Source organism: Balaenoptera borealis (assembly GCF_965194805.1).
Source record: "Balaenoptera borealis genome assembly, chromosome: 3".
In the NCBI taxonomy this organism is placed as follows: Eukaryota; Metazoa; Chordata; class Mammalia; order Artiodactyla; family Balaenopteridae; genus Balaenoptera; species Balaenoptera borealis.
Window position 1 is genome coordinate 30,481,415 of NC_138866.1, and position 17,827 is coordinate 30,499,241.

The 17,827-nt window shown below is 37.2% G+C and overlaps 1 protein-coding gene across 5 annotated transcripts in view; it reads right to left on the reverse strand.

The window, feature by feature from the left end:
* SIPA1L1 (signal induced proliferation associated 1 like 1) overlaps window positions 1–17,827 on the reverse strand; it is a 376,440-nt gene that overhangs the window by 327,181 nt on the left and 31,432 nt on the right. For 4 of the 5 annotated variants that reach the window (XM_082384319.1, XM_082384318.1, XM_082384317.1 and 1 more), the window contains exon 1: window positions 13,949–14,017. The exons of the other annotated variant lie outside the window; for it this stretch is intronic. The gene's annotated coding sequence lies outside the window, so the exon portion shown is untranslated. Of the gene's footprint in view, window positions 1–13,948; window positions 14,018–17,827 lie in introns of those variants that run through there. 5 annotated transcript variants of the gene reach the window in all.

The window sequence follows — 17,827 nt, forward strand, 5'->3', positions numbered from 1 at the left end:
CCACTACTGGGCATATACCCAGAGAAAACCATCATTCAAAAAGACACATGCACCCCAATGTTCATTGCAGCACTATTTACAATAGCAAGGTCATGGAAGCAACCTAAATGCCCATCGACAGACGAATGGATAAAGAAGATGTGGTAAATATATACAATGGAATATCACTGAGCCATAAAAAGGAACAAAATTGGGTCATTTGTTGAGACGTGGATGGATCTAGAGACTGTCCTACAGAGTGAAGTAAGTCAGAAAGAGAAAAACAAATATTGTATATTAAAGCATATATGTGGAACCTAGAAAAATGGTGCAGATGAACCGGTTTGCAGGGGAGAAATTGAGACACAGATGTAGAGAACAAACGTATGGACACCAAGGGGGGAAAGCGGCGGGGGGATGGGGGTGGTGGTGTGATGAATTGGGTGATTGGGATTGACATGTATACAGTGATGTGTATAAAATTGATGACTAATAAGAACCTGCTGTCTAAAAAAATAAAATTTAAAAATTAAAAAAAAAAAAAGAGAGATCAGACAGGGCTGGATCTTAAAGTACTACAAAATAGTCATATTATCCCTACTCCACTTGAGATCATTTCCATGCTTCCCAAGGTTAACAGCTACAGCTGTCTATCGAGGCCTACTATTCTTGGCACTGCTTTAGATTTTAATTTGTTCTACCCTCCCCTCTTCCAAGAAACTTAACAGACCTATATCCTATTCGCTTAAGGTCCTGTCCTCCAGATAAACTACAGTAAGCTGGCATGCCACAGGCAAACATCATCTCAAGATATAATTTCTTCAGTGATAATACCAGCAACTTAACAGCAGTCTTTGGAAAGCATCCCAAAATATCAGGTTGAACCATGGATCAACGTAGAGGTTTGTTGAGTTCCTGAGCATTCTATAAGTAACAGCAAAAACAGCATTTAGGTAGCTGTCTATCCTGTTTTCATGTAAGACTGGAACTGGGCATGAAGATATTACGAAATGAGCATTATGAAAACATAGGACAAGTTTTACACCATGAAAAATATTCTACTAAAAGTTATCTGCAGGAAGCATTCAATTACCAAAGAGTATAAACACAAACACTTTAATCCCTGACTACCCAAGAACACATTAATTACACTCAATACACCACTTTACACAGATGTCCTGCTTTATAATTTTTTTTAAATATTTTCTTGTCTGTTATCTTACAAGTAAGATACTATTAACAACCGTACAAAGTTTACATTTCCCATGTACAGGTGCAGAAACTGAAAATGTATTTAAATGATTTACCCAGATTAAACCGGTAACTCAGTGACTTCTGAATCCTAAATCTAGGAAATCTCCATTTTACATAACAGACCTAATGTGTTCATTTTCAAAAAGAAGGCACTTGAAAGAATATGGCAACAATTAAAAATTCTCAAAAAACAAAAGGTAATCATTTATAACAACATTTCATGCAATTGTTAGCCCCTTAACAAAAAATGACTACTATGAAAACTGGAAAAAAGAAAATGTACAAATTACTACTCAATGTCTACCAAACCAAGCACAAAGAAAGTAAACATCACTAAGACTTTCTAATGTACACGAAATCCTTAGCAGGAAATACATTAGTTTTCAAATCACTAACCCATGCATAATGGACCCCACCTACACATACTTTCTTTTTTCCATATACATCAACAGATCATGCAGAATTCGTGTTTTACAACCTAAAGATCAGGTTGTAAACATAACATAACAATAACGTATGCCAATCGAAAGGCTTATTGTCATAAAACAAAAAGTCCCTAAAGGATAAAAATGAATGACCAAATACATGCCTATCTCCATTCCCTCAAGAAATAACAATAAAAGAAAAATGGGAGAAGAAACAATAATATATGAGAGATGCCAACAAAATTCTGAAAGATGGAAAACCAATGCATAACTAAAAACTGATTTAGCAAACTGGAGAAAGCTGAAACCTACCTGTCAGGGATAAGGAGAAAACCCAGGAATAGGCTAGGAAGAAGCAAGTCTATTCATGGTGCAGAATTCCAGAAAGGATTTCTACATAAAGGATGAAGCTGAAAACAAAAGGAATTGGTTTTAGAGTCTGTCTAAACAACCAATTCCCTAACCCAATAACTGGGCATTTTACCAGCATAAGTCTGGAGTTTATTAAATGAGAGGGTTTGACCAGGCATAACTGAGAATAGGAATGAATCTCTATACTAAAAATATGGGTCCATCAAGTTAATAGTAGACTGCCAGCCCCCTTCAGACTTATAGACTAGAAGATTCTTTACTGGAGAAACTGACCAAATGAAAGTAAAGATCAATAGAAACTGACATTTGAGAACTCTCAACGAAATGTCACAAGCCAAGCTCACCATCCACAGGAGAAGAACACCAGAAACATCAGCCCCAATGACAGGGACAGAGTAAAGGACAAAGTAGGTGATTAAACAGTTAATCCCACAAAGGGATTGTAAGTAAAGAAAAAAGAATGGGAGACCCCTGCAAGTTAATGAACACTCAAGAAAGCAGGTTTGCTTAATGAGAAAACCAAGCAGGCCTGCTCAGCAACTAAACCATGAAACAGAAACATGAGACAAGGCCCAAAACAAGAAAACAATGGTGGCATGAGACCCACATCCCGCCCAGCGAGCTCAGTACATTAATGATTCCTAGGACATGCTTCTCTGCACACACTAAATACAAAAGCACAAGGAAAAGGTGACATTATACTGAAACCTGAGATGATTTACCATATTTTAGTATATGTTACCGCCTTTTTGCACATTTCCTGTGCACTGTGACAGTCCTGGTTTGACCACATAGGGACAAGAAAACTCCCCCACCCATCATGGAGGAGGAATTGATGATGGAAGCTTGACGTCTACCTAAGAATGAGGAAGAAGGTGGTCTTCTCTCCCTCCCTACTTTTCCCTTGATTATAAAACTCTAGCCCACTAAGTTCTCAGCGCGGCACCCTCTTGCCCACCCACTTGTAAGCCTCACACGCGTCCTATTCTAATAAGTCACTTCTTTTATCTACCACTCTGCCTCTCTGAATTCTTTCTGCACTGAGACAGAAAGAACCGGAGCTCCTCGGAGCACCCCAAAACACATTTCAGCGGTTTCACCACCATGCACACAGAACTTTTAATCAACTGTAAGACAAAGAGTATTACCACAAAAAAAAAGAACATCGTAATTACAAAAGGGACAATTTATCATGAAGACATAGCAATTATGAATGTATATGCACCTCAAAATACATTAAGCAAAAATAGAATTATGGAAAGAAAAGGACAATGCATGATTAGAGGAGAAGATTTTCACATCCCATCTCAGTAACTGACACAATAATTAAACCAAAAAAAAAAAATCAGGGAAGAAAAATCAGGAAAGACACAGAAGATCTGAAAAGCACTATCAACTACCTTGATCTAATTGACATTCATAGAAAATCTAACAACTGAAGAATACACATTCCTTTCAAATGCATGTTACATTACCAACATAGACCACATGGTGTGCTATAAAATAAATCTCGATAAATTTAAAAGGATTGAAATCACACAGAGTATATTCTCTGACTACAATGGAATTAAACTAGAAATCAACAAGATATCTAGGAAAATTCCAAATATAAGGAAATTGAGCAACACAGCTCTAAAGAGTTCATGGATCAAAGATGAAATCAAAAAGGAAACTAGAAAATATTTTGAACTGAATGGCAACAACAATAACAAAAATCAAAGTTTGTGGAATGCAGCTAAAACAGTACTTAGAGGAAAACTTAAAACTCTAAGTGCTTAATATAAGAAAATAAGAAAGATCTACCAAAATGACCTGAGGTTCCACCTTAAGAAACAATAAAAAGAAGAGCAAACTAAACTCAAAACAGAAGAAAGGAAATAATAATAACAAGATAATGAAATAGAAAACATACAGACAAGAGATAAAATTAATAAAGTCAAAGGCTGGGTTTTAAAATTATCATCAAAACTGACAAACTTCTAGTTATACCAGTCAAGAAAAAAAAAGAGACAAAACACAAATCACCAATATCAGAAATGAAAAAAACATATATTACCAGAGATGTTACAGACATTTAAGAGGATAAGACAATATGATGTATAACTTTATGCCAACAAATTCAACAACTTACATGAAATGGACACATTTCTTAAAAAAATAAAACCTATCAAAATTGACACAAGAAGAAACAGAAAATCTAACTAGTCCTATCTCTTTTCAAGAAACTGAATCTGTTATCAAAAATATTCCAAAAAAAACCCCACTCCAATTTCAGATGATTTCACTGATAAATTCTATCATACATTCAAGAAAGAAATTTAACTTTTTCAGAAAGTAGAGATCACTGCCCAACTCATTTTACAAGACTAGCATAACACTAATACTAAAACCTGACAAAGATATAACAAAAAACAAAAATTACAGACTCATGTCCCTTCTGAATATAGACACAAAAATTTTTAACAAAGTTTCAGCAAATTAAATTCAATAATATATTTAAAAGGTACATTATGAGCACATACGGTTTATCCCAAGAATGCAAGACTGTTTTAACATTTGAAAATCAATCAATGTAACAAATAAAGAAGAAAACCTCAGGATCAGTTCAATAGATGCAGAAAAGGTATCTGACAAAATCCAACAACCATCATGACAAAAACTCTCTACAAACTAGGAAAAGTAGAGAATCTCCTCAGGGACTTCACTGGTGGTCCACTGAGTAAGACTCCATGCTCCCAATTCAGGGGGGCCCAGGTTCGATCCGTGGTAGGGGAACTAGATCCCGAATGCATGCCGCAACTAAGAGTTTTTGCATGCCACAACTAAGAAGTCCACATGCTGCAACTAAAAGAGAATCTCCTCAAACAGATGAAGGACAACTACCCCAAAAACCTAAAACCAATATCACACTCAAAGGTGAAAGACTGAATTGTTTTTCCCTGAGATGAAGAATAAGGCAAGAATGCTCACATCTACCACTTTCTAGTCAATGCTATACTGGAGGTTCCAGCCACTGAAATAAGGCAAGAAAAATAAATAAAAGGCATAAAGATCAAAAAGGAAAAAGTAAAACTTATTTGAAGATCCTATGATCATTCTTGTAGAAAATTCCAAGGAATCCACAAAACAACTACTAGAACTAATAAATGAATTTAGCAAGACTGCAGAATACAAAGTTGATGTAAAAAATCAAGTATGTTCTTACTGGCAGCAATTAGAAAACGAACTTTTATTTTTAAATCCTACTCATGGGCATACAAATAGTGGTATATATTGAGAAACACACACACACACAAACATATACATATATCTCCCCGCAAAGTCAGGGAATAAACAAAGAAAGATGACAACACAGAATCCAGAAAATAAAAGATCCTCAAAGGAGAAAACCCAAGGGAATCCCCAAGATGGCAGTAAATCCAAAATGGCAGCTCTGTGGAGGCTCAACAATAAGCAGCTCAGAACCAGCAGGACACAGAGCTCTGGGAGAGACAGAGCCAAGAGAAAACTGGAACTGACGGATGCCCTAACAAGTTTTAACATTTGAGTCTTTACAGTTCCATCAGAATGCTTAGAGCAAAATTAGCACTTAATCAATAGAAAGCTAAGCAAATTAAAAACAAAGTAACCACTATCTCTGAGGGGAAAAAGTTGAAAAAAGAATAAGTAATCACTGAATACTCTCTGGCCAAGGTCATCAATATTCAAATGATAATACTGTAAGTACTGAATGATGGCCTAACCAAAAATTAGATAAAACTGTCATTGGGAGAAGGGGGAAAGGGTAGTTGGGGAGCTAAATCATCACCTTCTGCAGGAAAACGTCAAAAGATAATGTTTAGAATTGAAAACTCAAGCTGAAGGAGTAAAAATAAATTATTTAGATATAGGAAAATAAATGCCAAAAGAACTAGCTTTAAAAAAAAAAAAAAACCAGGCTTCCCTGGTGGCACAGTGGTTGAGAATCTGCCTGCCAATGCAGGGGACACGGGTTCGAGCCCTGGTCTGGGAAGATCCCACATGCCGCGGAGCAACTGGGCCCGTGAGCCACAATTACTGAGCCTGCGCGTCTGGAGCCTGTGCTCCGCAACAAGAGAGGCCACGATAGTGAGAGGCCCACGCACCGCGATGAAGAGTGGCCCACACTTGCCGCAACTAGAGAAAGCCCTCGCACAGAAACGAAGACCCAACACAGCCATAAAAATAAATAAATAAATAAATAAATAAAATGTAAAAAAAAAAAAAAACCTTGAAAATGATTGCCTCTGAAGAGAGGTAGAAAGGTTGGAGCACAGAATTTTTTTTTTTCAAGGCTGTATTAGTATTAACTATTTTACTCACTATTTAAACCAGGCATATTATTGCTTTGCTAAAAGTTAAAATTAAATTAAAATAAATAAACACTTCGAATAAAAATCTATACTGTCCAACCTTGGGGCCACTGCCAAGGAAATATTTTTAACTGAATTTGGTTTCTCTAAACAAGTCTACAGACAAAAATCAGTTTCAGTAAAACACATGAGAAATGTATATAAACAGTTGCAAAAAATTAAAACTATTTGTAAACTGAAGAACAAGTAGTTCAATAAAAACATTTAGTAAAAGTTAAGACTATAGAAACAGAGTCCATATCAAATATATCCAGTTTCCTAATAAATACTGCAAGTGGTAATTAAGGAAGTAAAAAAATTTTTTTTCAAATATACTCGCATCAACCTCAAAAAATATATAATATGCCCAAAAGGCCTTGGTACCCACTTTCAGTTCTTCAGCTGCCCACAGTACCTGGAGTATTTTTGAATACTCCTTAAGACCTCCAAAGACCAGTGACATTCATAGCAGAGACGCACTGAATGGACACATTACCAGTATTTGAGAAGGACCCCTCTCCATCCAGTCTCTAGAGAGTGAATTACTTCTTTTTTTTTTTTTTTAATTTTATAGCTACTTTATTTATTTATTTATTTATTTTTGGCTGTGTTGGGTCTTCGGTTCGTGCGAGGGCTTTCTCTAGTTCCGGCAAGTGGTGGCCGCTCTTCATCGCGGTGCGCGGGCCTCTCACTATCGTGGCCTCTCTTGTTGCGGAGCACAGGCTCCAGACGCGCAGGCTCAGTAGTTGTGGCTCAGGGGCCCAGCCGCTCCGCGGCATGTGGGATCTTCCCAGACCAGGGCTCGAACCCGTGTCCCCTGCATTAGCAGGCAGACTCTCAACCACTGCGCCACCAGGGAAGCCCGAGAGTGAATTACTTCTGAGGGTATCTTTTGCAAAACAGCTTTTAAGTCACAAAAATACCAGGAGGGGAAGGAAAAAAGCGGACAGGAGAAAATATGATAAAATTTTGAAAAATCCGTACAATATATTTCTAAAACACTCGTTAACATTTTAACTCATTCTTTGAGAGGTCAAATGGGAGACTTTCTGGAAACTCTGATAAACTATTCATAGTTCTACTCAATCAGAAGCATTCTAATTAAACACATAATATTAATATAACTGTCTAAGAAAACACTTAAGGGAACTCTACAGATAGTTTCTAAAGCAGATTCCATTCTGTGGGGCAGTTCCTCACTAAAGATATATGCGGCCCATGTGCTCATTCCTATGTTTGTAATTTGTGATTATGCAACTTAACATGACAGTCACCCCAGGCCATTCTGCATTTAAAGAGATGTGTTTACGGCCACATCCTGCCAAACAACCATAATACACTTAACCTCAGTTCAACCACTGCTTGAATGAACTTGCTAGGATCACACCACAATACAGATGCAAAACAAATATTAGGCCAAGGAATGTGATGTTCACATATGGAAAAAAGAGGGAAATCCTTATATAACGCCTCTTAGTCTCTAGGGCAGAATGTACATGAGTATTTAAATTCTAAAAGCTGGAAATCTAAATACAGAACATGGATAAAAATAACAAATTCTTAATTTTGGAAAAAGAAATGAATTCCTCTGAAGGGTGGAGTATGTTATCTCAGAAAGCAGCTCCAAGTAGGTGGCAGTAAAGGACGATGTTGCCTCTGGATCTATCCAAGCAAATTAGTAAGTCTAGAAACAGGAGAAAAAAATGAATCTGAGAACATTTTTTAAAGGTATTGTTCCGAGTAGATTACATTAGATTATTGCTTTGAATCCACATGCATTATCAATAGCAACCAAAAGTCACTACCACCCAGTCGCTTCCTGTGACTAATTCTTAGTGAACAAGTCCTCACAGGAAGGTGAGCCAATGCACTCATTAAGTCAATCACCAAATACGTGTTGGCCCAAAATATTTCCTTCAGAAAAAGGCTTATAAATTAAAAACTAGGAATAAGATAGTATGATAATGTGTTAACTGTGATTTATCATGTTTTCTGACTTCCTAATAAAATACAGACTTCAGCCTGTAAGGCCAAGAGTCCACCAAAAGATCTATTTCAACTGTTCAGCCACCATATTTCATACTTGAACAGGAAAGTCACACTAAGGAGACCGAGGAAGGGATAAGGAGCTAACACTCACCATCATTGGGCTCTGACTATGCACGTAGACCTCAGTTTCATTTTATCATTCAAGCAAGATGTAACACAAGAGTACACAAAGACTATATGTGAAACTGTATCTCTGCTACAAGTCCATTTATAATGATCACTATTGAGAAATAACCACTCATGGCCCCTTAAATTAACACTCAATTATGCCTAGAATAAATTTATAAGAACGTGTATTTCAGTGTGTTTAAAAAAACTCGGAGGCTGCCTTCTGGTACTTTCATCAATAGAGACAGATCATTTTAATCTTTCATTTGTCATGAATAAACAAACCCTTCCGGAAATGTTCTTATTACTCAAGGTAAGGGAAGTATTACTAGAATTCCATTTCGCAAGTCATCTAGACCACCACTGCCAAATGTTCTCGCAAGTATATCTTATTCACACTAATGTTTCTCAGGATTGATGGCTGATTAAGTATAAAGTGAACTATTTTACCAGTGAGGAAAAAGCATTATTTTATCAAGGTCACTGTTAGATAATAAATAGAATTCAAGATCACTTTCCTATTTAGTAGCCTTTTTCACTCCAAAACACCATTCTTACTATCAAATTCAATAAGCAAGCATTTGCCTTTATAATGTTACATTAATAGACTGCTTTTATTATACATACTTTCTACAAAATGGATATTCCAGAGCATGAACCATTTCTGTATATGTTAAATTATTACTGGTATTAAACAATAAAATATACAAATATAACTAATTTAGAAAGTAAACTGTGGTGTCATAGATACAAAGTACCATCTCTGATTCAGCGAAATCCTGACATCAAAGCTGGAAGCAGGACCTCTGAATCCTATATCCATAAATAACCTTGGTCAAGTGAGTTGACCCCTCTGATTCTCCATTTCTATATGCTTTACCTGGAGAACACCACCCACTTACTGAGAGAAAGAAGTGAGACCATGGATGTAATAAGCTCTCAGGGCAGTACCCACATAAGTGAGTACTGGCCATTGTTGTTGCGTTGTTTTTACTGGAGGGCAAGTATGTATAATCACACCCCAAAGAGTTAAACTTAAGCAATACACATACTAGTCTTTAAAAGTCTATCCAAATAGTGAAATAAGAATACCACAAAAATAAAACAAAATATACAAGAACATATGAAAAAGTTATCCAAGGTCTAGTGTATTTTACCATGATTTTTTTTTTTTTTAATAAATTCTTAGTTGTATTCTGACTTGAGTAGACAATGTCTAAGATTTCATACGTAAATCATTTACTACTTCACCTCCCGGTATCTTGAAAACAGAATAAATCTTTTAATAAGAATAAACTAATGTTTTAATAAGAGCTCAGAATGTTAATTAGCATTTTTTTATAAAAGTAAAAAAGTGGAAAACAGGCTAAATGTCCATCAACTTGAAAATGTATGAAAAAATATGCAGCTATGAAAAGAATGAGAGGGACTTATATATCCTAATATGGAATGATCTAAGACATGTCAAGTTTTTTTAAAAAACCATATAAAGAAAGACTCTATGTTAAGACAGCTGAAAAAATAACTTACGTTACATACATACATATTTATGCACTTAAACGCATACACCAAGGATTCAAAGTATGTGACCAATAGTAACCTCTTGGTTTTACTCTGCATAATCCTGTTATTTGACTATTTCAGTGAGACTCTATTTATATATTACTTGTGTAATTTATGAACCCCCAGGAAAGCTAGCCAATAAATACACTAGGCTAAAATCAAGTAAAAATAAGTTTTAGACAGCACTTCATAGTTTACAAAAGGATTTTGCAATCCTTTCAATAAATCCTTTAACACATCATCTAATTTGATCCCCACAATAGCTTCTAGAATTTAAGGTAGTATCCTTCCTTTACAAGTGAGAACAGACTCAAGTATTTATTAATCCACAGTTAGTAAATGCAGAGCCAAAACGGAAACATGGTCTCCTGACTCTAAATTCAGTGTTGAGTTTCTTGTGCTACAGTCCCTCCATAAATTGAAATGCTGACATCTATACCGAGGCTCTCTAAACCGCTGTAACGCTTCCCTTCTCATGAAAATTCACAGTGTGGAGGTAAAGGCATTAGAGTGGGAGTCATCCCGGGTTCCAGTCTTGACTACACCACCACTAAGCCTTCACAGTAAGTCAAACCTTCGACCATGATTCTTGTGGCCACACGTGAGATTCAACAGTGATACTTTTAAAAAATACTAATACCCAGGCCTAACCTCCAGAGATAGGACTTAATTGGTCTAGGGCATTAGTACCTTTATTAAAAGCTCCCCTGGTTATTCTAAGGTGCAGCTTGGTTAAGACCAGAGCTTTAAGACTTAAATGTTATTATCTGATAAAAATAAAAGATATTAAAAATCACATGCTATGGGGCTTCCCTGGTGGTGCAGTGGTTAAGAATCTGCGTGCCAATGCAGAGGACACGGCTTCGAGCCCTGGTCCAGGAGGATCCCACATGCCGCGGAGCAACTAAGCCCATGCTCCACAACTGCTGAGCCTGCGCTACAGAGCCTGCGAGCCACAACTCCTGAGGCCCACACGCCTACAGCCCGTGCTCCACAACAAGAGAAGCCACTGCAATGAGAAGCCCACGCACCGCAACGAAGAGTAGCCCCCTCCTGCTGCAACTAGAGAAAGCCCGCGTGCGGCAATGAAGACACAACACAGCCAAAAATAAATAAATTAAATAAATAAATAATAAAAATAAATAAAACTAGTGAATTAAAAATTCACATGCTACGTACTTCCCCAGAGTTGAAATGAGGGATCAAAGTTATCATATATGGGAAAGCCTCATGTAAACAATAAAATGCCTTAACACATGTAACGGATTGCTATTTATTCCTTCCAACAGGTGGCACATCTTCTGTGTACCAGGCATGTGCTGGGATGGAGAGGAAAGGCATCCTCCTCAAGAAGCTGGGAAGCTGCCATGTCCTCAAATAACAGCCAAGCAGGTGGTGGTGACCAGCCCAGCCTTGGGGTATGAAGGTGTGTAGGGGTAAGAGGGCTTAGAAAGGGCAGTGCAGAGGAGACCCTTGAGCTAGATCTTGACATTCTAGACAGGGGGCACATCACACCCAGGCAAGTGATTCAGGATGGCCAGAGGTCCTCAGAGAGAGGTCTCAGGACCCTGGGAATCCTTGAGACCCTTTCAGGGAATCTGTGAGGTTAAAACTATTTTAATAATAATACTAAGACACATCACCACCAAAAAACTAGAAACAGGGCTTCCCTGGTGGCGCAGTGGTTGAGAATCTGCCTGCCAATGCAGGGGACACGGGTTCGAGCCCTGGTCTGGGAGGGTCCCACATGCCGCGGAACAACTAGGCCCGTGAGCCACAACTACTGAGCCTGCGCGTCTGGGGCCTGTGCTCCGCAACAAGAGAGGCCGCAATAGTGAGAGGCCCGCGCACCGCGATGAAGAGTGGCCCCCCCTTGCCGCAACTGGAGAAAGCCCTCGCACAGAAACGAAGACCCAACACAGCCATAAATAAATAAATAAAAAATAAATAATTTAAAAAAAAAACTAGAAACAATTCAAATGTCTTCCAACTGTTAAATAGACAAACATATTCATCTGTTTGTCTATGGATGAATATAAATATTCATACATTGGAGTAAGATAGCCATTAAAGGGAACAAATTAGTGATACACACAACAGCATGGATGAATCTCAAATGCACTGTGTTAAATGAAAGAAGCCAGATTCAAAAGGTTACAGACTGTACAATTCCATTTACATGACATCCGAGCAAAAGCAAAACCACAGAGCTAGAAAACAGGTCAGAGGGTGTTGAGGCTAGGGGTAGGGGAACATTTTGGGGTGATGGAAATGTTCTTTATCTTCATTGTGGTTACAGAGCCATGCGCATTTGTCAAAATCCAGAGAACTATACGTTAAAAAGGGTGGACTACACTGTATATAAGTTATACCTCAATAAATTGAACTTTTAAAAATAATACCATGCTGCTGTTTGCCTTTTTCACTCTCATTCTCTCATAAGTGTTTTCCAGAAGCTGCATGACTTGATGATGTCAACACTCTGCACGAAGGGAACGTAAGCTTGTATATTCTTGCATTTTAAACTTTTCTCCATTTTAATTTCGAATAAATAGTGATAGATATAATCAACAAAAGTTCCCTTGGGGCTTTAATAATGTTTAACAGCATAAAAGGTGTCTGAGACCAAAAGTTTGAGAACCACTGCCATAGGTAATAGGGAGGCCCTAAAGTGTTCAAGCAGAAAGTAATGGGATCCAACTTTACAAAGAATGGTGCAGGGAAATTAGTTAAGTTACTACAAAGGTCTGAGTAAGACTGATCCCAGGATGCACTGGAAAGAAATTATGTCCACACATCATCTGTAGCTTGTTATAAATCCCAAGCCAGCTTCTCTCTACTGAGCTGCCTCTTTGTTGGTGTGTTAATGTTTTGCTAAATAATTCCTTTAACTAGTAATATAGTTAGGAAACTAAATCTGCACCAAGAGCCATCCTACAATGCATTACTAAGTGAGTTTTGCATTATTCACTCAATTGCCATTGTCCCTCTTCAAACGATGCCAACAACTTAAAGCTGAGTTTTACATATTTTAAACTTGAGAAGTAACCATCCTAAAGAGGTACAAAAATTAACTTAGAAGTGGTTCAATACCTCAAAATCAATTAGGAAAATTAGGCAACTGATTAAAAAGCCAATTTATTACTTCTCGGAAGTGTACTTTCATTTGTAACCAGAAACACTATGGCAATCCCAACTCAGCACAATTTTTCCTATGCCATGTGGTTTTTTCGAAATTGGGTTGGGGGGGGTTGTGTGTTTGGTTTTGCTTTTGGTTTTGGTTTTGGTCTGCACAGATCCCTTTCTTCCTAGAGAAAACTCATTTCTAAATACTAGCCCTATCCAAATTATTTTGAGTACAGATCTTTTTTCTGTAATCTTCTCATGCCCAGAACTCTTATAGTACTTTGGGATGCCACAGAGATAGAAAAATTAATCTTAAAACCATCCATGTCTTTAAGCTTTAAAACAGAAAACAGACAAACAGATGACAGACTGATCAATCAATCATAGGCAGGAAGTAGTAGGTATCAGAAAGATGATCTCCTTCCCCTAAAAAAAACTTACAGTTTTATAAGCCATTTTGAATGAACATGTGCATGTGTTTCAATCGTCAACACATATTGCTTCTCTAATTGTTTTAAGTAGCCAGCCCACTGACACCTCTTAGGTCATCCCAAACAGGTGGAAACTTGTCTGGAGAATTCAATTTGCCACCTTTTAAAAAATTCACCTATACTTCTATTCATGTGAAAGGGGGTAGGGGAACCCCAAACTTCGGCCAAGGGAGCCGTGTATTACTAAGAGAAAGTAAAACTCGATCCTTACCTGAAAGTACAGTCCTTTTCATCTATCTCTTATACAAAAATCTTGGGAAATTAGTTTACAGTCAGTCCTACAGGAGATTCAAATTTGAAACTGAACCTATGGATTGAAAAGGGGAAATAATTAATGTGAACCACATGTATAATGAAGATAAAAACATCAATTTAATCAAAGACGAAATTTCCGTACACTTGTTAAAGCCAAATGGTTTCTGCAGGAAACCTGTTCTCTGTGACTCAAATCCAAAATGGAAAACGTGGGTGGTTCTTCCTGTCTTACCATTAAGAGTCAGCCAATTGGCTGCTGAAGTTTTCACACAACTTAAGCTCAAATGCTAGCCCCCCATCTGCTCTAATACTGTCATACCTTAGTTAAATGAAAGAGGCATAAAGGCTTTCTTCAGCCTCAACTCAGTCTTTAACGGGGTACCTTGGGCTTATTCTGTCTAGACCATGTTTGAGCACACTGCCAAGTTCTTCAAAACTTCAAATCCAGAAGATGTGAAAAATGAGAGCTAAATCACAAAATAATTCAGGGGCCGTAAAGCTATCTCTCACTTCAGAGCCATGATTTCTGAAAAATGACTCTCTTGGGTACTACGCTATAGTAGCTATTTGAGGAGCTGGGGCTCTGGCCTGGTTATCTTCATCATAGCTGCACTTCTTCGCCGCTCACTATCTGCCAAGTCATGCCTGCCAACAGATACCATTCTTGAACTTCTAAACATATAACTCTGCCAGACTGGGATATGAATCCAGTAATTCTGTAGGGTATAGAAATATCCTCTCCACCCAGCACTAGTAAACTAGCTAGTGTGACACAGACCACTGAAACCACACACAACAGCACACCTTCAAGGTGATACTAGCATGGCAAGACAAGGACAAGGGCCTCCCGACCTTGACACCTGCAATCAAAGGAAAATCTGCAAACACCAGACAATAAAAATTCAGATAGACTCCAAGTTCCAGTTCCTTAAGATTGCAGGCCCAATTTGAAAGTTCCTCATGTCTTAGGAGGTGGTCTGAAAATTGCCAAGAGGCTCACAGAATCCACCCTGCTTAGCAGAGAAGAGCTTGCTATGAGCCACCAGTGACCATTCAGCAAGTTCTTGCATAATGATGCCTCTGGAGTCACATAGGAAAACCCACTGACCAGACTAAACCAATGGGCACTGACTCCCAAAGTATTCATCTTGAGGAAATTTTTGTGTGGAGACAATGAACAACTTGAAATATGCACACTCTTTGTACATTTAAATTTAGAAAATGTGTGTTTGGAGGCACTAAGCATATTACGAGCAAATATAGATTCATAAGCTCTTAGAGCTGCAAGGGACCTCAATACTCCATTATCACTGTGAAACTCTCACTTCACCAATAAGATTAAATCACAATCTCCTGACCACCAGTCTAGTGCTCTTCCTTTTACATCCTGCTCTCTAATTAATTGTAGAAACAATATTTTGGAGCATATTAAAATCAAGTTATGACTCGAGGGACCACATAATAAGTATCTCATTTAACCATGTGTTACAAAAGAAACAATTAACATAAAAGATCAAGAAGTAAAAACCTTCAGAGTATTCCCTGCTGGGGAAGGATAGGGTGGGGTTGATTGTCTTTCTCCATATAAGTATAGTCTAATTTTATGGTCAGGAAAAAATATGTACAAATTATATATACAAATCATCTCTCTCTCTTTTTTAAAACTGATCCCTTCCAAACCAGTATCTTTAGCAAAAAGATACCAATCATATCTTACTTCATTTACACAGAATGTTGAAATGACAAAAATAGCAACCCTATCTTCTCAAGTTGAGGTTTAAAATATTTTCTAAATATTTTCACTGCACTGTAATTAGTTTCCCCAATATATTTACCTTCAGAACAGATCAAGTAGAGCTATTTCCCTGTTGTAGTTTTCTTTAAAACTCTGATTTTTTTAACACTTCTAAGACAGTAATAACCTAAGGTGTTCTTTCATTCTGTTCATTTCCTCAAATTCCAAATGACGATTCCTCAAATAAGCACATTTTTGCAAAAAAAAAAAAAAAAAAATGCCTACACACATAAAAAGAGGACATAAATAATTTGAATAAGATAAAATATCTGCATAAATTTTTGAAATTTTTAAGATAAAATATAAATCTCTAAACAAATTCATAATTGCTCCCTAGGTTACCTCCAAAGACAGGTTTATACACTCCTCTCCTATTAAGGATACTTCAGTGAAAATTTGTGAAAAAATTTGTACCAATTCTGCCATTCATAAGTTGTGTGATATTGGGCAAATCATTTAAGCTTTGGGCTTAAGCTTATATAAAAAGTCAGAATACTTGATTTCTAAGGTATTTTCTAGGTTTCTTAACATCTTCCTAATAAAGCATCATCTTTATTCCCCTTGAATTTCTAAAGTCAAATATCTCTTTAAATAATAAAAATGAGCATTTATAAACTACATTATGTCCTAGAACTTCCTAGGAGGCTACCACCAGCATAGCGAAGTGACAATTTCAGAACAGTCTAGACTTTATCTGCACGAAATGTATCTCCTTGTCTCGTGTTTCAGCTTTTCCAAAAAAGTCCAGAAATGTACTTTCACAGCTGGATGACTCTACCAAAGCATCTTCCACTCTGCAGAGACTTCTAATTCCCTCCTCTTCCCTCCCCTATTGCCTCAGTACCCCAAGACTCTGAAACCTGCCCTTTTTTTTTTTTTGGCCTCAATGTTGAAAATGAAAACCTTTTAAGTCAATTACATTTAAAACCAGCTACTGTCCAAGTCTATATTTGAGAAGCTCTGTGTGCATTTTTATCATTTAGTTATCTAGATTCTAAAATCTAAAGAATTTGTTCCACTGATTCAAGCTGAAACTGTAATGATTTTTTTCATCTGAGTCCAAACTCCTTGTTTATTGCCAAATAAGCAAGGAGGTTCCAGAACACTGTATGTAACACAACTCACACACTTAAAACAATTTATTTTCTTTATATACCAACTGAAGATGTTGCCATCCCCAACGAGTTCACAAATAAAATAATCACTGGGATTGAGAATCTGTCATTTTACTAGTAGGAATCCTAAAGAGTAGCTGCTTTTGCCAAGTTCATTCATTCAACATATATATATTGAATACGTACTATGGACCAGGCATTATTTATTCTTCTTGCTGGGGATATACAAACAAACTGACAAAAGTCTGCCTTTGTGGAGCCTGTAGTCTAATGGAGAAGATACATAATAGGCAATAAACATAATATATAGACAAATTATATGGGATATACACATATAATATTAGAGGGGATCTGTGCTATTAAAAAGAAAAAGGCCAGGATGGAAGAATAAGGGGATTCAGGAATAAATGGAGGGAAGATGGGTTGCACTCTTAAACAGAATGGGTCGGGGTAAGACTCACTACAAAAACAGCTCTGAGCCAAGACTTGAAGGAGATGAGAAGTGAACCAGATTTAATTTTCCTAGTAATTTTTACCTCGTACTTATTATGCATGTAATAACACATGCCTTAAGAGAAAAAGTTCTGTGTATGAGCAAACATATGAACAGCCCAGAAGAGTAAATAAAAGAGAGCCGTGTGTAAACCCCCTTCATTTTTGCAGCTTAGTCTACCAAGTGAAACTTACATCTTCAATTAGGCATGCTCATTGTGCGTTCCCCTCCACACCCACAAGGGTTGTTCTAACAAAATTCTTACTTCTATGATTCATACTCCTCAAAACTCAAGAAGAAATTTCCAAGTATTCATTTGACACATAAAAAAAGCACCAGTGTTATCCAACCAACAACCCCACTGAGATGGCCCAACTACAAGTCAGGACTTAAATCTCAGGACGGACACTCAAAAGGCACTGAGCTTTTCCC